At 45.7% G+C, this 27,195-nt stretch overlaps 1 protein-coding gene and 1 long non-coding RNA gene across 3 annotated transcripts in view; one reads left to right on the top strand and one right to left on the bottom strand.

Annotated features, from left to right (window-relative positions):
• Nucleotides 1-8,090, top strand: part of LOC148477613 (uncharacterized) — a 41,472-nt gene extending 33,382 nt beyond the window's left edge. Inside the window, exons 2-4 of the long non-coding RNA XR_015872492.1 lie at nucleotides 7,273-7,469; nucleotides 7,600-7,758; nucleotides 7,844-8,090. This is a non-coding gene — a long non-coding RNA (uncharacterized LOC148477613). The remainder of the gene's footprint in view (nucleotides 1-7,272; nucleotides 7,470-7,599; nucleotides 7,759-7,843) is intronic.
• AMPD2 (adenosine monophosphate deaminase 2) overlaps nucleotides 1-27,195 on the bottom strand; it is a 224,639-nt gene that overhangs the window by 37,172 nt on the left and 160,272 nt on the right. The window lies entirely within an intron of this gene.

Here is a 27,195-nt window from a genome sequence, read left to right as displayed (position 1 = left end):
CTGTGTGTTTGAAGCGCAAAATAGCATTGCATTGCCAACTTATGACAATGGTGATGCTGTTCCAACCTTGCACACTAAGTACGGTAGTAGTGGGATCTGTATGAGAGAGAGCTCTCTGTATTACACGGTTGGCGCTACGGTGGCTGTCAGCCATCTGCGATGGATTAGAAATGGAGGGGGTACAATGGGATCTGTGGCGCCAAGCCATACGCCATGTAGCGCTATGCCATCACTGAGCATGCGCTGAATTTCCATCTCTGGCGGGCGCATGCCCACTAGGAGGGTTGCGATGGGATTTCTGGCGCATGCCCAGTTGGCCGAGAGTCATACACAGTGCATCAGGTCCCTTCCCCCAAAGCAAGCAAGAGCTTCTCATTACCATAATAAAGGATGCTTTGTTAATCAATTTACTGTAAGCAGTCAGCTCTGCCCTAGAGTCCTGAAAAATGCTACGAATAGTGACCATTGCCAAGGACACCATCCCCCGTCTGCTAGGACAACTAGGGTGCCGCTATGAATGTGACTGTACTGTACCCTGAGCTTCTACAGCTGTTTCCTACAGTATCAACCCGCTGGTACTGTTAGTACGGTAGCTTGCTATGTTATGGTTCACGGTCATTTTGCAGTTTGCTGTGTTAGACGCTGATTTGCGTAGCCAGGTTTCAATGCATAAGGTACCGTTTTGTTTTGCTCGGCGGCCATCTTAGTTTCAGTCGCAATATTGCTGTGTTCTACGTCCCGCTGCCTCGGTATTCCCCGTCCTTCACCCATCCCCGTAGACGCTTATTTGTGTATCGAGTAAGTATCACACACACACCGATCATTTCTTAGCCTTCCGCTGCCCCTCATAGTCTCCCGTGAGTGACCGTCCTGTCCCCGCCGCCATCTTGTTTTGCTCGGCAGCCATTTTAGTTTCAGTCACAATATTGCTGTGTTTATCGTCCCGCTGCCTCGGTATGCCCCGTCCTTCACCCATCCCTGTAGATGCTTATTTGTGTATCGAGTAACGATCACACACACACCGATCGTTTCCTAGCCTCCCGCTGCCCCTCATAGTCTCCCGTGAGTGACCGTCCTGTCCCCGCCGCCATCTTGTTTTGCTCAGCGGCCATTTTAGTTTCAGTCGCAATATTGCTGTGTTTATTGTCCTGTTTTGTCTCCTTCATACGGTAGATGCATATTTCTACTTCAGGGTCCATAGGGGGTCCACAGGGTTGACCTTGGGTATAGGTTGGGAACCAAATCCGGGCACCACGCAGTTAAAGCTTTTAGCTCCCAGGATGCACTTGGGTCCACTCTCCCTATAACCCCGCCCCCCAGCCAGAGGCACCTCAAGTTTAAGTTGGTGCCCGGCCGGAGTCGGGTCACCGTTACTGCAGGCGGGCTGCTTAGCAGCCCCTAAGCTTAAAATTTATTTTAAAAGAGTTTTATTTTATTATTTTTTTACTACTCTTCAGAGCGGCAGCATCAGACTGTCCAATGGACGTCTGAGCTGCCGCTCCTACACCCCGCCGGCGCTGCGACGCCAGTACAGATCTGGGGATCGCAGCGGGACCCCAGAGTCTGTACTAGCCGGGCTCTGGAGGAATCCCTGGGCTGCTGCCGGATCGACGGGGACAGGTAAGTCGCGTGGTCACCGCTTGCGGTGACCCGCGTGTACATGCAGCCTTATGCCTCCGGTCTCTGGGGACAGACCGGAGGCGCTTGCGGTGGCGGCGGGCTCCCCCTCCATGGAGGCATACCCCGCGTGTCCACAGCCCACCAGGGATTATAGCGGCCTTCCCTGTCTAGCGGCTCCTCAGCTCAGCGCGCCTTTCAACACGCTGTCTGGCGTTGCTGAGCTGCTTCCTCCGCGGGCCACGCTTCTTCTGAGGTCTCCAGTGGCCATTTTCTCTCTGTGGTGCTGCAGAACTCCTATGATGTCAGTGAGCCCAGTCCCCCTGCGTACCTGGCCATTTTGGGTGAGTGTACACAGCGCTATAGCCTTCCCAGACACTGAATCTGGGCAGTTGAATGTAGCGACATTGTGCAGTATATTATATGTCATGCAAATGTATGTATATATATTTTTCTGCATTGTATGTGACTTATGCTAGTGCTGACTGTCTGCTTTTTCACTCACCTGTCAGTGTATATCTATCCCTTTTCTTTATCTGCCCTAATACAGGTGTACCTGGGGTGGTTCTGAGGCCTCACATATATATACTTGTTAATATCTGTGAGGTTTGTCACATACTGTTGCGTGCTGCACGTTGCCATATTTTAGATGGAGCTGTGAGTTGCATACGCTGATAATGGGTCCCTGCAGCTAATCTTAGCGTCAGTCAGGACCGGTATGACGCTGCTTAATATTTCCGTCAAGATAGTCAGATATATCTGACTAGGAGATTGCACACGATACTGCACCCATTATTGCTATCCTGCAAGTCATAGCCTGCAGGTAGTAGTGCGGAGGATTTTAACTTAGAAAGGTTTATGTATGCGGCACCATCTGGTGCCGGGCCCCTTGCACGACCCCCTTAAAGGGCGGTTTATTTCTCAGGATCCTCTCCTTTGAGGATCGCCGGGCGGGCCCCATTGTCGTCACTCGCTTGGAGTTACTTCACCATACTGCCCTTTTGAACTCGGGGTATCTCGCAATTTCTTGCAATTTACCCCTGTGCAACAGACTATCGCTCCCCGCCGGGGTTTTTCACAGTACATGAATTACCTCCGATACCACATCGGTCTGTCATTCCCCTTGCAGGGATTACCACAACGGCCACCCTGGTGGATGTCGTTTTATACGAAATACTAATTGGCGTGATATACGCCCTGTGGTTACTTCCCAGTGGCTCTGCCGTGAACTGGATGGTGTATTCGGCTCTTTCCCTCTCACATGGGGGGAGCCGATTTCAAGTATTATTATCCCTGCTTTGGGGCTGGTAGCCAGGTTCATTCTGGATATAGAGAATGTCGATCCTGCACCTGTATCATACATCTCCCGTTTTCTGCCCAGTGGGTGGATCTCATAGTGGGAGTCTGGCTGTCGCCAGATACGAGGAGTCACAAAGGCCTCCTGTTTCCCATTCCCTGAGGGTCCTCACAAGTAATGGAAATCCCCTTCTGGGATGGATTTGTATGTTAATCGTCGGGTTACAGGCATTAATACGCCTCCCATCCCGGCCTGGACGGATTTTACGGATCCGTCGGTGGTAACTTTGCCTGAAATCACTGTACTCGTTTTCAGGGCCTGTTGCCCGTCCTACCATGGCCATCGCATGGTGATGCTTTTGTGACGTTTTTCCCCTCCAACACGTCTGGGGTTCAAATATCTTTTGCCGCTCACATAAAATATGCAGTGGTCATATGTGGGATTACCTACATGGGATGCCGGTCTTCTAACTTTCAGGGTTTCGGCGGCGTCTGTATCCGCCGCAATACCCTATGGCTGCGTTATGGGAAAGCAGAGGTGCAGACTCCTTCCATGGGGAAGATCTTGTTTGGTCCTGACCTTGACAAGATCGTTGCATCATTGGCAGTATCACTAATGGGGAGATACCGTCTTTAGCTACTCCCACTACATTCGGACTAACTCTGTTAAGTCTTTTTGTCCTCAGGGTCAGCCTAAAGGCCTGTTTTTTCCTAGGCTGTCGGCCTCCATGGGGGCCAACATATCCAGTACCAAGCAGTCCTGGACTTCCGGACGACCCTGTTTCTACACCTGAGGATATACCCTCAGCCTGACGGGACAGGTCTACATCTGGGGAATACCAGAGTGAGGTACTGATTCTCAATGGCCTCTCATTGCTCAGGCGGCCTCCTCACAGGCATTGTTACACGGGCCCTTCTTCAGACCTGATCAGGGCCTTACAATCCCAGAAAGCTATACAGTCTTTGTGGTAAGCAGAGCTATTTCGGCCAACCTCACTATCTGAGGGACTGGTTGTTCTACTTTCTTTCTGGGGCAGTGACCGACTGGTCCTCATTTGCCTATACTCTGTCTCAAATCCCTGAATCAGATTCCAACGGTGCCTGGACTCAGGTGGAATCGTCCATGCTCCATCATCCGACGTTTGGAACCTGGGGATTTTATGGTATATCTGAGTATTCAGGATACGTACCTACGGGTACATACAGAGCCCTCTCATCAGCATGGGTTCAGGTTTGCTGTGCCACAGCAACACTTGTAAGTTTCGGGCTCTGCCTTTTGGGACTGTCCTCAACTCCACCGGGGTTTACCAGCCTTATGGATTTTCTGACAGTTCACCTGTTCAGTGTATCCGAATGCTCCTTTCTCTGGACGGTCTCCTGCTTTTAGCAGGATCACCAAGGTACTTTACCGCCAGGTCAGGATAACCGTGGCTTCTTCTCGGCACAGATAATTAGTCAACGGAGAAAAAGTCCTCCCTGCATCCCTCACAGGGTTTTCTTCATCTGGGAGCACTGCTGGATTCTCAGAATCTGAGAATTTTTCTGGCGTAAGACAAGATCTCCACTCTTCAACTTGGAGTGTGCGGATATCTACGCAGTCGACATATGTCATTACTCTTTGTGATGCGCGGTCTACCAGAGTGTCTACCTTTTGGTAGGGTGGAATGTGCTAAGTTCCATTCCAGGCCTTGCCATAATTGACTCCCCTCCAGATGGATCGAGTTTTTTCCATCGGATCGCTGTTCGAACGATGATACTTTCTCTGGAGGCGAGTTGGTCTCTGTCCGGGTGGCTATGGCCATCTCGTCCAGGGTGTTTTTTGCTACAGACAGTGTCTGGTCCGCATTCGTTTTGGGGCAGTTGGACATCTGTCGCTTCTGCCCTGCCACTTAACTTGTTGATACTTTAGGCTGTCTTGGACCTTCACTTTGGCCTAACCCATATGTCACGGTAAACCTGAATAGGTTCAGTCCGCAGTGTCACAACAGTGGCTTCCATCTAGGCAACACTGGTAGTTGGGTGGCAATGTCAGGAATGTCATCCATTCTGACATAGTCCAAGGGTCTTCTCCTGGCCAACTCTGCAGTGTTTATTCCCGGAGCTCTCCATTGGGAAGCGGGCTTCCTCAGCCGTCACGACGTGCATCCCGGGGACTAGTCTCTTCTCCAAGAGAGGTTTCAACTCCTGGTGAGCAGAGGGGGCCTCCCTGAGGGGATTGATCTTCATGGCCTTCTGACTCGATCACACATTACCAGTGTTACAGTCCAGCTCTAGGAGTACTGAAGCTACCTTCAGTGACTCTTTGTCAGTGAAGTGGTCCTTCCACTTTGTGTACCTGTGTCCTCCGGTCTCCCTTCTTCCTCGAGGTCTTCGGAAGTTTAATTCGAGATGGAGGGGCTTTCCTTCTGGGGGCTCCAGTTCATCCCAGACATCACTGGTACTAAGATTTTCGGAGTCTCCTCATCGATGCTCCGTTCCTACTGCTTCACTATCTGGTCCTGTTGTCTCAGGGTCCTTGTTTTTCCCTGGACCTGGATCGTTTGTCTTTGACTGCGCCCCTACTGTGGTCCTAGGGCTTCCCTGGCTCTGTCTTCATTGAGATGTTTAGAGCAGATAGGCCAGACTTTGCTGGGATCTGCCACGGACTGTGGCATACATAATTCTTATGGTATCATACCTGTCGATACGATCCTCCGGTGTCCAGGATTTCCAGATATTCTGGCATTCCTTCCGGCTGGCTTGGGTTTCACCCTTGGCCTGGCTTTCCTGACAGTGCGGATCTCTACACTGTCGGTATGGTTAAGATATGGAATTGCTCCGCTCTGGTATCCAGTTCATCCTTTGGAGTGTTTTCTGGATTATGCCTCCACTTGTCCTCCCTAGGGACTCCTGGGGAGTTAGTAGTGGTTCTTTGTTCCCTCCGGGGACAGTCAATGGAACCGCTGCTTGTGATAGCCTTTACATGGTCTATTGTTTAAGCTCGCTCTCTCTCTCTCTCTCTCTCTCAGGGTGTTTAAATCAACCAGGAGAGTGTCTGAATTGGGAGCGTTCTCATGTGGCTCCCTCTTCTGGAGGGCATCATGTCAGGGTGTGAGTTGCTCTCGCCCTGTGTTTCTTCTTAGAGTGGTTTTTAGGTTCCATATTATTCTGGAACTTATGGTACGGCCATTCAGTCCCCAGTTCTCTCGGCTGGTGTGGCCTCATTGACTGTGGTCCGGCCTCTTTGGCTTTATGTGATCCGTTCAAGTTCCTTATGGTAATCGGACTCCTTATTGGTGGTCTGCGGTTTCTGGTTTTCACAGGAAACGTTGGCCGGCCTATAATGAAATGTTGGCTGTATGGCCTCGTATGTCTTCCTCAGGGGCCTACCCATGGGTGGGCATTTCTGTCGTTGAGGCTTGTTTTTTCTCGGGCCATGTAACCCTCGTGGGCGGCTCGTTGTGGCGCCTCGACTGTTTTGCCTTACTAGGTGTCCACGTGGTCTTCTGTCCATAATTTTTAAGGTTCTAGGCATTGGTTTCCTTTGCCTCTCAGGATGCTTCCTTTTTGACGACGGATTCTCCTCTCAGCACAGGAGCGTCCCCACCCTTGGTTGAACTGCTTTGGGACATCCCCAAGGTCAACCCTGTGGACCCCCTATGGACCCTGAAGTAGAAAACAAGAGATATGGTAAGAACTTACCTTTGTTATCTCTGTTTCTACGAAGTCCATAGGGTCCACAGGGCGCCCGCCCTGACGCACCTGGCTTCATATGGGCTGTGTTACTGGTCACCGGTTTCCCGTCTCCTTTTCTGTGAGTATGGTTCTAGAGTGTTCCAGTTTTCTCTCTCTTTTTCTCTCCTCCTCCGGCCTTTGGCTACTTACAAACTGAGGTGCCTCTGGCTGGGGGGCGGGGTTATAGGGAGAGTGGACCCAAGTGCATCCTGGGAGCTAAAAGCTTTAACTGCGTGGTGCCCGGATTTGGTTCCCAACCTATACCCAAGGTCAACCCTGTGGACCCTATGGACTTCGTAGAAACAGAGATAACAAAGGTAAGTTCTTACCATATCTCTTGTTTTGCGTATTAAGGGGCATACTGTATGAAAGCTTGATGTGAGATTAACTTGGGAAATATATATATCTAATTAGCTCAAAACTATCATTTATTAAACACAGCCTGCAAAATGAAATTTACTAGCTGGTTATACTGTACAGTACAGTATATACCGGTGTACACATGTTACGGCTGATGTACAGTAAGAATGTAATACCCCCCTGTGTTTTTTAAGATACTGAACATTAAATTATGTACTGTATACTGTACTCAGTCTGTATGCTCAGCAACAGTACTGTACCGTATTTCTCTTGTTCTCTCTACAGATTTTGTCGTCAAACATGGCAAAAATCAACAAAGCCATCAGCAAGATAATTGCAAGCATGAAAAAAGAACACAAAACAACATGACAGATCCAGGCCTGGCTGAAAGAGTGTGGTGTTCTTGTTAGTTTACAGACTGTGCGCTATCATGCATTTGAGAGAACGCGGACCAGATATAGATTTCCTTCTAAATGCACATGGTAGGTACTTTACAGCAACCTTTTTTTACGATACTGTATGTTGCTAGATTGCTACTGTATTGTGTTCCAATTTCAACACTAACTGTCCAATAGTTGCTACAGTATATGCTCTGTATGTGTTCTACCGTAGGAGCGTCAAAAAGATTGTGCACAAATTGACTTGTGAGGATGATGCGCGTACAGCTTTACAAATCCAACGTATTCTAAAAGCAGAATGTGACCTGGACATCTCCTGTTCCAGCATCAAACGGATGCGTAAGGAACTGGGATGGACTTTTGGCCCTACAAGGTACTGTACATAAAATATATATACATATATTAATAATGCACTGATTTTACATGACAGTAAACTAAAACTTGTTTTTATTCCACAGGATAAATCCCATGATAAGGGATGTTAATAAAGTAAAGAGAGTTGAACAAGCACGACGGTGGATAGAGATTGGAGAGAATTTTAATGATGTAATTTTCACAGATGAAACTTCGGTTTCTCTCGAGAGGTTCTCAAGACTGTCCTTCTGACACCGTGCACATCTCTCACTTAAACCACGTCTGAAGCATCCGTTAAAGGTCCATGTATGGGGAGGTATATCTCGTTGGGGTGCAGGACCGATCTATATTTTTGAAGGTGCAGTACAGTAATGTTTGTTGTAAAAATTATTTACAGTCCTGTACAGTGTACGCTTGTTACTGACAATTTCTCATCTCTTTAGGCATCATGGATAAGACCTTCTTCCAAGAAAAAATAGTAGATTGCTGTAAGGTGCCATTTGTGACAAAATGCTTTCCATCAGGACATCGATTATTCCAGGATAATGATCCCAAACATTCGGCTTCAGCAAAAGTCATGGAAGAGAGAGGGATAAATTGGGAACGCACACCACCAGAGTGAGTATTGTCCTATAGTACTGTATTAACTGTTTATTGTACCAAAAAGTATGTACAGTACCGAGCAGTAATTATTCTAGTACACTTTTTACTAAAGTACAGTACTGTGACTGAATATTTGATATTTTTTTTACTTTCCTGTAGGTCACCGGACATGAATCCCATTGACATGGTCTGGGCCCAGTTGAAGAGGTTCATCAGGTCTGATGTGAAACCAACAACTAAACAGGAACTTTTGGATGGGATAATGAAGTTTTGGAGAACAGTGTAACAATTATATTGATCATCTCCATAGAGTCTTACCAGTTGTCATCGAAAGAAACGGTCAAGCAACTGCTATGTAGCTTATACTGTACTGTATATAATTAGTAATGTGGAGGAGGGGTTTAACTTCCTCTTTTCAGTTTGTGATCCGGACTGCTAAGTACTGTACACTGTGTCCATACTGTATGTACAGTATTGTGGTTGTGCTTTCTGTCCCTACATTATACAGTATACAGTATTCTCCTAATTTATTTTATAAGCCCTTTATTTACAATAACTTTCCCTTACTGCACCTTATGTACTGTACTTCATACTTTTCCTTACACCTACTTTTACTGTACATTGCCCCCTGTTTGAGGGCACACATTGACATCGTCACAGATTGTGCTGCAGCTGCCAGTTTCTGCTACTGCGCTTGATGTTGCCGTTTGTAATGCAGATGTTTCAAGTTTTCAGGTTCCTTTGGTTCATATACAGTACAGTAGCAGCGGCTGCTTCAACATCCACATCCATAGTTGCAGACATACAGTACTGTACAGTAGTGGGTGCACCGTGCATTGAGAGACAGGCTTCTACTGTACATCTACTGTATGGTTAGAGCGGCGGTCCCTTCAACTTCAGGATCAGGTGAGAAAAGCATTTTTGCTAATGTTAGTGCTCTGTTATCACATTCAGATTAATCTTCTGATACTTCTAGCTCCCTGCCAGTTTGTTCTTTGGGAAACCCAGGGCCACCTGCTGCTACAGTAGGGGGGGGGGTTGGAGTTATTTTCACTTTTGACCTCAAAATGACAGCTGGTGTTCACCTCCATCTGGGGCACCCAAATACTGTCTTGTTTCATGTATTTTTTTTTTTTTATCGTTATATGGGCTGTGGGCCTAGGGGCACTGCTTACAGTATTTCACCACCAGGCTTAATTATAATTAGGGGTGACCGGGTTCGGTTTTACTCGGTTTTACCCGGATCTTTTTATTGGCTATGGCTGAACATGTGTTTTGGATAGCGAATAAAATCGAGCCAAATTTGCGGTAAAGTGGCGATAAGAACCGAGTAAAACCGAACCCGCTCACCCTTAATTATAATACAAATTAGTTATTAATAAATTTGTTAGGCTGGTTAGTTAGGGCATATACAGTATATTAATGTGGAGAAGTGGATTAGTGTGACACTGTTAGAGCAGGGAAGGGCCCTGCACAGCGGATTCTCTCTCCAACAGTACAGGGTATGTGGGATCAAGCAGGATGAAGAGCATCTCCGGTGAGAACCTGTGTGTCTGTCTTTTACTGTCTGTTCATCTCTGCCTATCCTCCTTTCTTCAGGGCGTACAGTGGACCTTGCACTCCGATGCAAGGTAGAGTCTGCACCTGGTATAGGTGAAACTCTGGATCTGAGGCCAAAAGTGCCAGTGATGATTTTAACTTAAAAGCCTAATCTTTTTGTGTACTGTAGTCCTCGGTCCAGTAGGGCGTATCGGTCGGCATTGAGGAAGGACTGTTCTCACGTCATCTCCTTCCTCCTAGGTACTGTACAGTAGTCATGTCCGTGTCCAGCTTGGAATTCCAGGACATGCCAGTGGTAGAAGAAAGAAGCGGGGGACAGTAGAGGACTACGGGGGTGGAAAGCTAAAGAAGTTCCCCCCCTCTGCACAGCATGTTACTGTAGGTTAAATAAAAATTGTCATTAATTTATACAATTGGTGTTTGTACTGTATGTACTGTAATTCAGTCTTTAAGTGCGCCTGAGACCCAACACGTGCATCTGTCATTAAAAAGGTACAAAAAGTCAATAACACACAGAAGCAGGGGTGTATCGTCCTATTGGCCATGATTTCACTCACCAGGGGCGCGCCGGCCGATGGGGGTTGCCGCCCACAGTCATATACTGTACAGTATCCCTGTTGCCCATCACAGTGATTTCACAGCTGCCCGGCACTTACAGTAGAATACAGTAGAATACAGTACAGTAGACATACAGTACTGTATACACTGAGGGCCGTTTTCAATTTAGGGGTGGTCTATTTACTTTTTTTTAGCCGGTCTCGTCTTTTCACTCCAAGGGGTCTATTTACTGTACTAAGCAGTGTTAGGAGACAGAGTGAAAAGTGATAAAACAGTGATAAGGTGTCAGTCAATAAGCTCCCAACTGTCATTTTTCAAACACAGCCTGTGAGTTGGGAACACATTGGTTGGCACTTTTTCACCCATTGGAGCAAAAACACGTGATTGGCTAAAAAATGTTTTGCAGATTACGTCATTTCGCCAGGCGTAAAATTATTGCTGTATTCAATTTGAAAGCTTTTCCGCCTACCATTGGCGGGAAGTCAATGCAATGTACAGTAAGACAGTATGTGAAAAAGTTTTGCCTACTGTATGAATAGCAGGCGGAAAAAATTGGTGAATTGGGGTGCAACGTTGCGGGAAGCCTTCAAAGTGCAGCCTTAAGACAGTCCCCTAAAGGTACTGTAAACTGCGTAACTTTTTTTTTTAAAAAGTCAGAACACACCAAAAATTCACTTTCATTTTGGGGGCGGAAGAAAAAAAATTGGGGGGAAAAAGTTAAACATGTAGGGGTAAATTTACTAAGATGGGAGTTCTATTTAAGAAGTTACTGTACTGTATGTTGCCCATAGCAACCAATCAGATTCTACTTCTCATTTATCTACATTAGCACCTTCTAGAAGATAATACCTGGAATCTGATTGGTTGCTATGGGCAACATCACTTCTTAATAGAACTCCCATCTTAGTACATTTACCCCCTAATATATAAAATGTACTGAGCTTAGTAAGGGTTGGATAACAATACTGAACAAAAGTAGCGAAGAATTTAAAAAAAAAAAAAAAAAGCGCTACATGGGTATACTATAGATCTGGGCATGCGCCTGAGATACGATGACGTACAGTATTGTAGGAAACACTCAAGCCAGGTGCAACCTTGGTATTGCAGGCGGCTGTAGTGTAATGGTAAATAATCAAACCAATACATTACGCTGCCTGTACAACCCTTTTGCGGGTTCGAAACTTGAAAGGTTACACTTTTTATTTTTTATTATTATTACAAAGTCAAGGTTACACTTTTTTGTCATAAAGTACTGTGGCATAGAAATACCAGAATTTCTGGATAATGTATTAATGAAGATTTAAAACAAAATAAAATTACCGTACACAGTATATACTTTAAAGGTCTCGAACCAGCAGGACAAGAAAATGGTAGATGCAGTAGGGCTAGGCATTAGCCCCCTAAACTACTGCATCTACTGTACTGTAGTTCCTAGAGTCATGGAATCAATACAATGTTTACCGTATTGTACTTACTATAATACAGACAACTGGGCATGCGCAGTGCTATGAGACTCAATACGCCACAGTGTAGCACGCAACTAGCAATGCGGTATATGGCGTACCGTATGAAGCAACAAACTACAGTACTGTAGCTGGGCACATCTACAGTACAATACTGTATATTGATTTTTGTAAGGGTTGGATAACAAGACAACTACAGTACTATAGTGAACATTAAAAAAATAAATTAAATTATCAAGGTCTCGAACATAAGGAGAGAAGTGTAAGCAAGACGGATCACCTAACCCTTGCTCACAAGTCTCTCCTAGTAAGAATTGCATCTGTCCTCTACAGTACTTTATGTGATATCTACAGTACCATACGATGAAGTACTCAGGCGTCTGTAGCATAGAGGTAAGAAATCGAACTTCTACATTGCAGACGTCTGTACAACCCGGTTCCGGGTTCGAAACTTGGAAGGTTAAACTTTTTTTTTATTATTATTAGACAGTCAAGGTTACACTTTTTATTTTTAATATTATTATTACACAGTCAGTGTGTAATACGGAGATCCCACTTTCACTGTGTGTGAATCATGACCCGCTACTGTATGATCTTCCATACTGTACGCCATTGCATAGCGCTACAAGGGTATGTCTATGGCGCAGCACCACTGGCAATGCATTGCAACACCGCCACTGGGCACTCGCCAGAGATCCTATTTGTACCGTAATCCATCAGAACTGGCTATAAGTCACCACAGCGCCAACTGTGCAGACATTGACGCAATTTTGCGGTTTAAACGCAGAGTCAGTTTGTAGTGCAGGGACCTCTCTTTCAAACATAGTCGACTATCAGTTACTGAACACATTAAATCACTAAAGTTTCCAAGTCTGGGACAGCATTGCCATTGACGCAAGTTTGCGCTCTAGAGCACAGTCAGTTTGTAATACAGAGACTTCCCTCCAAACAAAGTCCACTACTGTAGCACTTTCTGAAGTCATGAATTTACTATTGTGTATACTGTACGGTAAGTCTCGGACAGTGCAGAATGGCACAAGTGTGTAAATTCAACAGTACTGTAGCAATACAGACAACTGGGCATGCGCCATGGCATAGCGCTACTTGGTTTATGGCTTGGCTCCACTGGACATGCGGCACACATTCCATTGAGATTGAAACCCAACCACTGGGCATGCGCTGTCATTGACGCAATTTTGCGGTTCAAACGCACAGTCAGTTTGTTATACAGAGACCAGTCTCTTTAACAGAGCCCATTACCACTTGATGGTCATAAAAAATCACTATAATGTCCACATCTATGTCAGCGCCGGCGTTGACGCAAGTTTGCGTTCTAAGGTACAGTACTGTATGTACAGTAATAAAAATCCTATTTTCGCTGTTTGACTCCTGAAGCACTGGGCATGCGCTCCACATGTACTGTATTGAATACTGAATATTTTAAGTGAAGATTTTAAAAATAATTAAAAAAAACATATTTTCAAGGTCTCGAACCCACGGAACAAGAAGAGGGGAGAAGCAGTGAGACTAGGCATTAGACCGCTAGGCCACACACTTCACCCATTACTAGAGTTCTGTAGTTTGTAAAGTCTAATGTCTAAGTCTGGGACAGTGCCGACAGTACTGTATTTACATTTGCGCAAACACAGTATGATTTCAACCGCACAGTCAGTGGGTAATACAGAGCTTAATGATTTCAAACTGGATTAGACATTCTTCTACCGCTTTATTATACCGTACATTCCTGATTCCATGTGGAAAACGCTGTAATACTGTATACTGTAGTGTACCGAATCACCGCTTCTGTCAAACAATCATCGGGCGGTGATACAGAACATACCGTACGGTACATTGGAAATCACACGCATGCGCTATGTAGTTTAGGAAAAGTGACATCTGGTGGGCAAAATGTTGTATTACACGTAATGAAATCAGACGCATGCGCTATGTAGTTTAGGAAAAGTGACATCTGGTGGGCAAAATGTTGTATTACACGTAATCAAATCAGACGCATGCGCTATGTAGTTTAGGAAAAGTGACATCTGGTGGGCAAAAAGTTGTATTACACGTAATGACTTTTTTCATTACTAACTTTCTTTGTGGCGCGACTCATAGCGTAGTGTGTGGCGCGCCATGCGTGGCGTGAGAGATAACGCTGTGATGCCACGTTATAGCTGGGCACATCAGTAACTAAATGAGGTTTCAGTGTCAAGTCCATTGAAGTACTTGACTACTACTGTTGTAAGTTGTATTATGCAAAAATATCTCTCATAAGAATCAAATGTGCGACTTTCATACTGTGAAGCTGTAGAACTCATAGACTAGCCCATTGAGCCACCTGATCTACTTAGAACAAGCAGAAATCTAGTCTTAGTTTTGAACCATTATGGTGCAAAATTTCATGTACTAAAAATAAAACAATATATGAGGTTTCAGTATCACGTCCATTGAATTACTTGACTACTACTGTTGTCAGGTGTTCTAAGCATTACATATGTGAATATTCACAAAGTAATATGCAAAAATAAATGTTATACAAATCGGACATGTCACTGTCACACTGTCAAATTCTAGAACACATGCACTAGACTATTGAGCTACCTGATCTGCTTAGTTTAAGTAGAAATGTTGTCATTGTTTTAAACCATTATGCATCAATATTCAATGAAATAAAAAAGGAAACAATCTATGAGTTTTCAATATCCAATCCATTGAAACACCTGGCTACTACTGTTGTAAGGTGTATTATGCATTACAAAAGTGAATAGATGGAAAGCACTATGCAAAAAAGAATATGTATCAAAGGCATCGAACCTTTGACTTTCAGACTCCAATGCTGTAGAACATGTGCACTACTCCATTGAGCAAACTAATCTATTCGCACTAACTTGAACATTTTTCAAAATTGTGAACCGTTATGATGCAATATTCAAAATACTAAAAAGAAAATAATCTATTAGATTTCAGAATCAAGTCCATTGAAACACTTGACTATTGCTGTTATAAGGTGTATTATGCATTACAAAAAGTGAATAGATGGAAACCAATATGCAAAAAACATATATGTCATAAGACTTGAAACTGTGAAATTCATACTTTGTGTAGCTGTAAAACACATGTTCTCACCCATTGAACCACCTGTTCCACTTAGACTAAGTTGAAACTTTAGCTTAGTTTTGAACCATTATGCTGCAATGTTCAATGTACTAAAGATTAAACAATCTATGAGGTTTTAGTATCAAGTCTATTGAAACACGTCACTACTACTGTTATAAGATGTATTATGCTATACAAAAGTGAATAGTTGGAAAGCCATTAGCAAAAAAAATCTGCCATAGGAATCAAAGCTGTGACTGTGAATAGATGAAAAGCAATTTTCAAAGAAGCATATCTGTGACTTTCACTCTCCAAAGCTGTAGAACATATACTCTAGCCCATTTAGCCAACTGATCTACTTAGGTTAACGTAAAATTTTGTCAAAGTTTTGAACCAGTATGCAAAAATAATCAATGAACTAAAGTTCAAACAATTAATTTTGCCCATTGAAACACTTGACTAATACCATTGTAAAGCAAATTATTATTAAGCCCATTGATCCACCTGACCTACTGAGACTAAGTGGTAATTTTCTCATAGTTTTGAAACCATTAAGATGTTCTATACATTACATACTGTAAGTGAAGAGATACAAAGGAATATGCAAAAAAAAGTCATAGAGATTGAGGGCCTCATACAGAGGCGGTCGGAGGATGCAAGCGGTCACTCAGAAACTGGGCGGCCGCTTGCATCCCGACCGCCCGCCTCTGTTGCGGTCGTTAGGCTGTGGGTTAACACCCACAGCTCTAACGACCGCTCCGGTGATGGTCGCGATGGTCAGAGACCATCGCGACCATCGGGGCTTACAACGAGACCCTAGGGTAGGGTCTCCCTTGTCGTAAGCCCCGGAGAGCTTCTGGCTCTGTCTGAGCCGGAAGCTCTCCACTGACATCACTAGTGATGTCAGTGGGGCCTCCCCCAAACGGTAGGCGTTCCCATGGGAACGCCACCGTTTGGGCTGCCACCCCCCCGGCCCATCTTCCAAACGGGGTGAGCTGTCAATCAACATCGACAGCTCGCCCCCTTTGGATCGAGACCCGCTACGACCGGCGCTGTCGGTCATAGCAGGTCTCACGCATGCGCGCGCCGGCGCCATCGTGCGCATGCTCTGTGGGGGGCCATCGACCCGGTCCGAGCGCATCGGCGCTAACAACCGGGTCTGAATGACCCCCTGAATGTGTTGCTGTCACACTCTCAAACTGTATAACACTTGCATTAGTCTATTAAGCCACCTGATCTGCTTAATTTAAGAGGGATTTTGACATAGTTGTGAACCATTATGTTGCACTATTTAATAAACTAAAAAAGGTAACAATCTATTAGTTTCAGTACCAAGTCCATTGAAACTACAGTTGTAAGGTATATTATGCATTACAAAACTAAATAGATGTTAAGCAATATGCAAAAAATAATTTGTCATAGGAATAGAATCTGTGACTTTGATACTGTGAAGCTGTAGAACACATGCACTAGCCTATCATGCCACCTCATCTACGAATACTGTGTAGTGATTTTGTCAGATCTTGAAACCATTATGCTTCAATATTCAATAAATTTAAATTGGAAACAATCTATGAGGTTTCAGTATCAATTCCATTTATACACTTGACTACTACTGTTGTAGGGTGCATTATGCATTACAAAAGAGAATAGTTGGAAGCAATATGCAAAAACACATATCTTTCATAAGAATTGAATCTGTGCCTTTCATACTGTAAATCTATAGAACACATGCTCTTGCCCATTGAGCCACCTGATCTACATCAGGTAACTTTAAATTTTGGAAAGGTTTTGCAAAAATAAACAATGAACTAAAACACAGGTTCTCAAGCTTGGTCCTGAGGACACCAAACAGTGCATGTTTTCCAGGTCTCCTCACAAAATCACAAGTGATATAATTTGCTTCACCTGTGGATCTTTTAATATGTGTCAGTGAGTAATGAATACACCTGTGCACCTGTGGTGTGACCTGTGTGTGGTCCTGAGGACTCAGTTTGAGAACCACTGAACTAAAATTAAAACAATTAGGTTTCAGTATCAAGTCCATTGAAATACTTGACTACTACTGATTTAAGGCAAATTATGCTTTACAAAAGTGAATAGATGAAAAGCATTACACAAAAAAACATATCTATCATAGGCGTCTAGCCCAATGAGCCACCTGATCTACTTGCACAAAGTGATTACTTTCTCATAGTTTTGATCCATTATGCTGCAATATTCAATGTACTAAAAATGAAACAATCTATGAGGTTTCAGAATCAAGTCCATTGAAACACTTGACTACTACTGTTGTAAGGCAAATTATGCTTTACAAAAGTAAAAAGAACATGTGACTATCACTCTCTCTCTAAAAACACATGCACTAGCCTATTGAGCCACCTGAACTACATAGGCTAACTAGGAATTTTGTCATAGATTTGAACCATTATGCTGCAAAATTCAATGAACTAAAAAAGGAAAAAATCTATGAGTTTTCAGTATAAAGTCCATTGAAACCCTTGACTACGACTGTTGTAAGATGAATAATGCATTACAAAAGTGAATAGATGGAAAGCAATATGCAAAAAAATATACTTATCATAGGCATCAAACCTGTGACTTTCATACAGCAGTAGATCACATTCACTACTAGCCCATTGAGCCACATGATCTACTAAGCCTAAGTAGTAATTTTCTCATACTTTTGAGCCATTATGCTGCAATATTCAATGTACTAAAAAGGTAACAATCTATGAAGTTTCAGTATCAAGTCCAAAAAAAAAATCTTTCATAAGAATTGAAAATATGACTTCCATACTGTTAAGCTGTAAAACACATGCCCATTGAGACACCTGATCACCTTAGAATGAGAAAACATTTTGGGCCTGATTCAGAGCCGCTCGTAAGCGGCCGCTCGTTCGTTCCGAGCGATGTTCTCACATCTGCGCATGCGTACGGATTGTAATACGCATGCGCGAACCAGTCAGTGCGGCCGAAAATCGTGTGCTCGCTAAATAGCGAATGCCTGCTATTTTGAGTGACAGGGGGAGGCGTATGTGGGTGGTAACAGGGGAAGGTGCTTGAAAACGGGGAGTGGAGATCAGAACGCAGGCGTGCCTAAAGGTCAAAACGGGTGTTTTAAGGGTGTGCATAATTAATAAAGCAGCGTCATCGACCACGTCACTTGGTTGTTTTATAGTCAGAACTGCTCGCATGATTGCGGTAGGAAAAACCAACCACAAGAATAGCGAGCAGTTCATACGCCATCCGATGTACTCGATTAATCTAATATATAGCGGACATGACGTATGATGCAAGCGGCCAGGGGGCGTTTTTTTCAAAATTACGTTCGCATGTTTTGTTCGCTCGTTCAGACATAGAGGCGTGAACAGACCGCAAAGAGCGAACGGTTAATTTAAATAGCAACCCCCTTTTTCTGAACGAGCGAGCGCAAATAGCGTCCGGCTCTGAATCAGGCCCTTTGTCTTAGTTTTCAACAATTATACTGCAATAGTCAATGTATTGAAAATGAAACAATCTATGAGGTTTCAGTATCAAGCCCATTGAATTACTTTACTACTGTTGCAAGTTATTCTCTGCATTACATAAATAAAGAGAAACAAAGTATTATGCAAAATAAATCTGTCAGAGATTGAACATGTGACTGTCACACTCTCAAACCTTTGACTTTTATACTGTAAAGCTGTAGAACATGTGCACTATCCTATTGAGCCACCTGATCTACCTAGTCTAAGTGGGATTTTGTCATAGTTTTTAACCATTATGTTGCACTATATACTAAAACAGGAAACATTCTATGAGGTTTCAGCATAAAGTCCATTGAAACACTTGACTACTACTGTTGTAAGGTGTATTATGTATTACAAAAGCGAACAGATGAAAAGCAATATGCAAAACAAATTGTCATAGGAATAGAACGTGTTACTTTGATACTGTAAAACACGTGCACTAGCCTATTGTGATACCTGATCTACTGATACAATGTAGTAATTTTATTATATTTTTAAACAATTATGCTACAATATTCAATAAATTAAAATTGGAAACATTCTATGAGGTTTCAGTATCAAGTCCATTGAAACACTAGACTACTACTGTTTTAAGGAGTATTATGCATTACAAAAGTGAATAGATGGAAAGCAATATGCAAAAAAAACCTAACTTTGATACCATAGAACACGTGCCTGAGCCCATTGTGTCACCTGATCTACTGATACTACATAGACATTTTGACAGATTTTATACCATTATGCTTCAATATTCAATAAACTAAAAAATAAATAATCTATTAGGTTTCAGTATCAAGTCCATTGAAATATTTAACTACTACTGGTGTAAGGTGTATTATGCATTACAAAAGTGAATACTTGGAAAGCAGTATGCAAAAAAACATATCTGACATAAGAATAGACCCTGTGACTTCCATACTGTGAAGCTGTAGAACATATGCTTTGCCCATTGAGCCACCTGATATATTTATGTTGTCTTTGTTTTGAACCATTATGCTGCAAGAGTCATTGTACTAAAAATTTAAATCTATGAGGTTTCAGTATCAAGTTTATTGGATAACTTGACTACTACTGTTGTAAGGTGTTCAATGCATTACATAAGTGAAGAGACACAAAGTGTTATGCAAAATAAGCTTGCCCACTGAGCACCTGATCTATTTAGAATAATCAGAAATGTTGTCTTAGTTTTGAACTATTATGCTGCAATAGTCATTGTACTAAAAATAAAAATCTATGTGGTTTCAGTATCAATTGAATTACTTGACTGCTACTCTTGTAAGGTGTTCAATGCATTACATAAGTGAAGAGACACAAAGTATTATGCAAGAAATATCCATCATAGGGCGGAATTCAATTGTTTTTGCGGACCACATCTCCCGTCTAAAGTGACAGGAGTTTGCGGGCCGCTATGCAATTGTTCCATATTTTCGTGCTGATTGCGCCCAAAGTGGTCGGGTTTAGCCGCGTAAAGCAGCTAAACCCGACCAAAGTGCTGGGCGCGATCGCGAACAGAGATGTTTGGGCGCCCAAACATGTCACTTTTTGCACATTTCAGCTCTCATCCCCCCTGGGGCTGCGAGCTGAAATGTAGCCTGTCAGCTGATCGTGCCTGACAGGAGCAAGAATTGAATAGCTCCATTGGGCGCGATGGGGGCAAGAATCAATTGAATTCCGCCCATAGAGATTGAACATGTTACTGTCACAATCTCAAACACTCTTTGGTCGCTCCCTATTCCCTGCAGCTGGTAATATTCCTAGTCCTTTCACCTCAGGGACAAACAAAAGAAAAGCTAACAATAGATATAGATGGAAAATCACACTAGCGCTGGAAAAAATCTCTAAAGAATGTTCATACACTGATGTCACATTTAAAATGATAGCTCACATTTATTGTAACAACAAGCATAAAAAATAAATAAGATAAAATACTACCCTTCAGCAAGGGTTCATCACATGTATATGTGCAAATAGCAATAAATCAAACAAATATATTTATTGAAGGGTAAATACGATTGTTTGATTTATTGCTATTTGCATATATACATGTGATGAACCCTTGCTGAAGGGTAGTATTTTATCTTATTTATTTTTTATGCTTGTTGTTACAATAAATGTGAGATATAATTTTAAATGTGACATCAGTGTATGAACATTCTTTAGAGATTTTTTCCATCTATATCTATTGTAAGTATTAATTTTGTAATAGTATTGAACCATTATGCTGCAATATCCAATGAACTAATAAAGAAACAATCTATAAGGTTTCAGTACCAAGTCCACTGAAACACTTGACTATGACTTTTGTAAGGTGAATTCTGCATTACAAAAGTGAATAGATGGAAAGCAAAAATAAAAAAAACATTCTATTCACAGGCAACAAACCTGTAACTTTCATACTCTAAAGCAGTAGAACACATGCACTAGCCCATTGAGCAACGTGACCTACTGAGTCTAAGTGGCAATTTTCTCATACTTTTGATTCATTATGCTGCAATATTCAATGTACTAAAAAGGAAACAATCTATGAGGTTTCAGTATCAAGTCCATTGAAACACTTGACTATAGCTGTTGTAAGGTGTATTATGCATTCGAAAAGTAATTAGTTGGAAAGCAATATGTAAAAAAACATATTTCTACTTCAGGGTCCATAGGGTATCCACAGGATACCTTGGGGTATAGGTGTGACGTCAGTCGCAGGGCACCAAAGAGTTAAGCTTTCAGCCTCCCAGGATGCACTAGGTCCCCCTCCTATACCCCGCCCCCGGGCCAAGGCACCTCAGTTTAGTTTGGTGCCCGGCCGGAGTCGGGTGCACCTGTTGGAGTGGGGGCTAGAAGAGCCCCTGAAGCTTTTTCTTCATGCAGCTGTGGCTGCACATCTGGATGAACAGCATGGACAGTCAGTCCTGACGTCCATGCTGTCTTCCCTACACCCCGCCGGTACCAGAACGCCGGTACTGATCCGGGGATGCTGGTGGGCGTCTGGGGTCACAGCTAGCGGTGACCCCAGATGTTCCGGACCATGGCCGGATTCAAGGGGGACAGAGGTAAGCAGCGGGGTCCCGCGGTGGGTCCCCGCTGATCACATGGTCCTAAGTCCCCAGGCAGGGGGCTCCCTGGGGACTGGCTGCAGCGTGGAGCCAGGCGACCAACCTGCGCTTCCACTACCCCCTGGGACAGCGGACCGCAGCAGAGCGGTAGCGCTGCGGCGTCCCAGGGGTTAAATGCATGCCAGGGGAGCGCGCCTTCCCTGTCTCACAGCCGGCGCCTCCCCCGCTGCACACAGCCCTCTCTGCACTGTGCTGACTGGTCCTGTGTCAGCGCTCCTCCCCCAGGCCAGCTTCTCTCTGCTCCTCGGCGGCCATCTTCTCTGCAACGCATGGTGAACGCTGCTGGAAGTCTGGAAGGAAGCATCGTGGTCTGGGTCCCCCCGCATACCTCTCCTCCGCTGTGGCTCAGGTCTGTGTATGCAGCGCTGTGTCCTACCAGGCCCTGTGTGTGTAGTTGAGTGATCAGCGCTGTTAGTGCAGGAATTGTTATTTCTCTGCATTGTATGTGACTGTGCTAGCGCTGCCTGTAACTTTTCTTCTCTAAACTGTCAGCTTTATTACTGTCCCTGTTCTTTCTGCTAAAGCCCTTGCGGTGCGGTGCTGCAGGGTGGTCTCTCGCCTATTTAATACTTAATTGGTGAGAGAGGTCACATACGTGGTGCCATCATGTCTGAAAGTGATTTTCCCCTCCGGCTACAGTGTACCACGTGCAAAGTACCGTTAGCGGAGGGGGAGGGTAGCGCGGAGGGCCTTTGCCGGCAGTGTTTGTCCATGGCGCGGCCTATTACGGTTACAGCACCGGTACAGGAGCCGCCCTGGGCTTGTTTCGCTCAGGCGTTAACAGCTTTAGTGGGCCAGTTAGCTCCGCAGCCCGCGTTTACTCCGATGGGTTTGTCCCAGCAGTCTGTGGTGTCGTCACCCATGCAGGGGTTCCCACGACAATTGGTGGTACCCCACAGTCTCCCTATTTCCCCGCTCCCGGGTTCTCAGGAGCCAGCGTGGGTTAACTCCCTGACGAGTTCTGTACAGCACTTGTCGGATGTGTTGCAAGGGGAGTCTGTGATGCGGCCTCATAAAAGGCCGGTGGCGTCTCTGTCCGCTCCTTAGGAGGATGACGAAGGGACGTCTGATGATGGGGAGATTCTGGATCCTTACGATCAGGAACCTTTCCATACTAAGGACGCTGATGCTAAGTCCAAAGTATATATTCCTGGACTTATTCGGGCGGTCCGCACAGCCTTGGTGATTGAGGACGAAGTTCCCCCAGCGGCTAAATCTAAGTATGCCTTTTTCAAAGATGTGAAGGGCGATTCCACAGTCTTTCCTCTTTCGGGTCAGTTGGTGGACCATTTAGAGGAGGCGTGGAAACAACCTGGCAAAAGATACCAGCCGCAGAGACGCCTGGCGGTGGCTTATCCGTTCGCGGATAATTATTTTGCTAAGTGTGAATCCCCTCCATAGGTGGATTCTCACGTGACCCGTCTTGTCCGTAGTGCCACATTGCCGATGCCATCCATGTCCTCCCTTAAGGATGCTACGGACCGCAAGGTAGAAATCTGCCTGAAGTCCGCTTATTCCCTTGCAGGGGGGGCAGCACGGCCGGCTATGGCCATTTGCTGGGTTGCCAGAGCGATGGAGCGCTGGGCGGATTCATTAGAGGCTTCTTTTGAATCCGACTGTCCGGCCGAACAGGCGGAGTTGATTGGCAATCTCCGTGATTCGGCCACCTACATCAACGAGGCGGCTCTAGACATTAGTACTCTGGTGTCTAGAATTTCTTCAGCAGCGGTAGCTGCTCGTCGCACCTTGTGGCTGCGATCCTGGAAGGCGGACGCAGATCCAAGAAAGGTCTGGAAGCGTTGCCGTTTACCGGAGAAGTTCTCTTCGGTCCGGATCTGGATAAGATTGTGGCCACGCTGGCGGCAGCCAAATCTGCTTGTCTCCCGTCGGCCGCTGCTCCTTCTGGTTCTGGACCATCGTCCTTTCGGTCATCTAGGGCCCAGGGCAGGCCCAAACCACAGTCGTTTCCTCGACAGGCTGGCCCTAAGAAATCGGTCAAGCCCCGGAAACAGGCATGGAGTACCAGACGTCCGGCCCCCAAGCCAGATGACAAGCCTGCGGCCTGACGGTCCGGGTCTCCCCTTGGGGGATCCCAGGGTGGGAGGCCGCCTGCTGCAGTTCTCCCGGTGTTGGTCGTTCACTACGACAGACACTTGGGTTCTGGAGGTGGTCTCTCACGGGTACGCCCTCTCCTTCCGGCACAGACCCCCGGCTCGATTCTTCACCACGGGTCTACCATCAGACCGGAACAAGGCTACGGAGCTGCGGAAGGTATTGCACACTATGCTCCAGGCTGGAGTTATAGTGCCTGTTCCATTCTCCCAGAGGGGCCAGGGTTTCTATTCAAATCTATTTTTGGTACAGAAACCCAATGGGTCATATCGTCCGATTCTCAACCTCAAAGCACTCAACAAGTCTTTGCGGGTCCCGAAGTTTCGGATGGAGACCCTACGGTCCATCATTCTGGCGCTGGAACCTGGGGACTACATGGTGTCATTGAACTTACAGGACGCTATGGCGGTCATGGCGGCTTCTCTGCGGCTGCAAGGAGTCCGCATGTTGCCGTACTTGGACGACCTGTTATTGGTGGCAGGATCTCCAGAGCTCCTGTTACACCACTTGGACCTGACCATTGCACTGCTGCAATGGCACGGCTGGCTAATCAACTGGCAGAAGTCCACTCTAATCCCGTCTCGGAGGATTCTGCATCTTGGAGCCTTATTGGACTCGGGACAGCAAAGGATCTTCGTGACGGAGGACAAGATCTCTGCTTTACAGTCAAGGGTGCGCAGTTGTCTGCACAGCCGCCGGGTGTCCTTACACTCGGCGATGAGGTTACTGGGCTCCATGGTGTCGGTGTTCGACATGGTGGAATACGCCCAGTTTCACTCCAGACCTCTGCAGCACCTGATCCTGTCCAAGTGGAACGGGCTGCCTCAGTCTCTGAAGTTCCAGACGATTGTGCTCACCCCGGAGGTTCGCCTGTCCCTTGCGTGGTGGTTAAAGACGACCCACCTCAACAAGGGACGTCCGTTCTGGGTTCCAAATTGGGTCCTGTTGACAACGGACGCCAGTCTTCGGGGCTGGGGAGCAGTTTCGGGTCCACACTTGTTCCAGGGCAGGTGGACACCGACAGAAGCGGAGCTTCCAATAAATATCTTGGAACTCCGTGCGGTCTTCAATGCTCTCCTGCAGGCACAGCGGTTTCTCCAGGGTCACCCGGTGCAGGTCCAGTCGGACAATGCTACCACCGTGGCCTACATAAACAGGCAAGGAGGAACTCGCAGTCGGGCGGCTCTCGTAGAGGTCTCTCGGATCCTGGTTTGGGCGGAGCGCAATCTTCCGGCCATATCAGCGGTCTTCATCCCGGGAGTGCTAAATTGGGAGGCGGACTTTCTAAGTCGCCAGGACGTTCATCCAGGGGAATGGTCCCTGCACCCGGACGTTTTTCAACTACTGGTGGACAGGTGGGGTCTTCCAGAAATCGACCTCATGGCGTCCCGGCACAACAACAAGTTGCCGGTGTACGGGTCTCGCACAAGAGACGAAGGGGCGTCTCTGGTGGATGCTCTGTCCGTCCGGTGGACGTTCAGGTTCGCATACCTGTTCCCTCCGGTCTCCCTTCTTCCACGGGTAATCCGGAAATTCAAACAGGAAGGAGGGACGCTCCTGTTGATAGCTCCCGCGTGGCCCAGACGGCACTGGTTCTCAGACCTTCAGGGTCTGTCCGTGGACAGTCCTCTGCGGTTGCCGCTACGACCGGACCTTCTGTCTCAGGGTCCTTGTCTTCACCCGGACCTGACTCGGCTGTCTTTGGCGGCGTGGCTGTTGAGACGGCCATGCTGAGGTCCTGGGGGTTTTCCAGCTCTGTGGTGCGTACCATGTTACGAGCTCGGAAACCGTCTTCCGCGAGGATATACCATCGCGTGTGGCATACGTTCTTCCAGTGGTGTCGACCGAGAGGTTATGCACCGCGGGAGTTTCGTCTGTCTCGGATTCTCGCCTTCCTGCAAGCGGGACTAGATCATGGGCTTCGCCTTGCTTCTTTGAAGGTACAGGTTTCGGCCCTATCTGTCTGGTTTCACCGTAGGATTGCTACAATCCCGGATGTGCGCACCTTTATGCAAGGTGTTCTCCGTATTCAGCCGCCCTTTGTTCCACCTGTGGCGCCTTGGGATTTGGCTGTGGTCCTGAGGGCTCTCCAAGGACCGCCGTTTGAACCACTGGGCTCAGTGGATATTAAATGGCTAACAGCTAAGACTGTTTTCCTTCTGGCCGTTGCTTCAGCCAGACGTGTTTCTGAGTTAGGGGCTCTTTCTTGTAGACCCCCTTTCTTGGTTTTTCATGGGAACAGGGCAGTGCTCCGCACTCGGCCCGAGTTTCTTCCCAAAGTTGTTTCCCAGTTTCATGTTAACGAGGAAATAGTTGTTCCGGCCTTTAACTCACCGGGTCTTTCCGTGGGTGAGGCCTCTTTGGATGTTGTGCGGGCCTTAAGGACTTATGTTGACCGCACTTCTTTGTTTAGGAAGTCGGACCGATTTGTTGTCCTCTATGGCTTCTGTAAAAAGGGTTGGCCTGCTTCAAAGCAAACTTTGGCAGCCTGGATCCGTATGGCTATTTCTGAAGCTTATCTTCATGAAGGCCTACCGGTCCCTCCTTCTCTGAAGGCTCATTCCACTAGGTCTGTGGGTCCTTCGTGGGCAGCTCGACGTGGTGCCTCGGCAGTTCAGATCTGCAAGGCTGCTACGTGGTCTTCTGTCCATACCTTCGTGAGGTATTACAGGTTTGACACCTTCGCCTCTCAGGATGCTTCCTTCGGGCGGCGGATTCTCCTTTCTGCACAGGAGCGTCCCCACCCTTAAAGGATACTGCTTTGGGACATCCCCAAGGTATCCTGTGGATACCCTATGGACCCTGAAGTAGAAAATATGAGATATGGTAAGAACTTACCCTTGTTATCTCTATTTCTACAAAGTCCATAGGGTTCCACAGGACTCCCGCCCTGTCGCACCTGTGCTGCAGATGGGCTTTGCTCTGGTCACCGGTTTTCCGTCTCCCTCTGGTGAGAATGTGATTCTTGTATGTGTCCAGATCTTTGTTCTCTCTCTTCCTTCTCCTCCTCCGGCCTATGGCTTGGTAACTAACTGAGGTGCCTTGGCCCGGGGGCGGGGTATAGGAGGGGGACCTAGTGCATCCTGGGAGGCTGAAAGCTTAACTCTTTGGTGCCCTGCGACTGACGTCACACCTATACCCCAAGGTATCCTGTGGAACCCTATGGACTTTGTAGAAATAGAGATAACAAGGGTAAGTTCTTACCATATCTCATATTATGTCATAAGAATTGAATCCCTGACTTCCATACTGTAGAACGCATGCTCTTGCCCATTGAACCACCTGATCTACTTACAATAAACAGAAATTGTGTCTTAGTTTTGAACCATTTTGCTCCAATAGTCAATGTACCATATTAAAAATGAAAATCTATGAAGTATCAGTATCAAGTCCATTGAATTACTTGACTACTACTGTTGTAAGGTTTTGATGCATTATATAATTG

This window comes from Taudactylus pleione, unplaced genomic scaffold (assembly GCF_031769625.1).
Source record: "Taudactylus pleione unplaced genomic scaffold, aTauple2 ptg000706l, whole genome shotgun sequence".
NCBI lineage: Eukaryota > Metazoa > Chordata > Amphibia > Anura > Myobatrachidae > Taudactylus > Taudactylus pleione.
The sequence above is the reverse complement of the archived record's forward strand: the minus strand, read 5'-3'. Positions and strand labels throughout refer to the sequence as shown.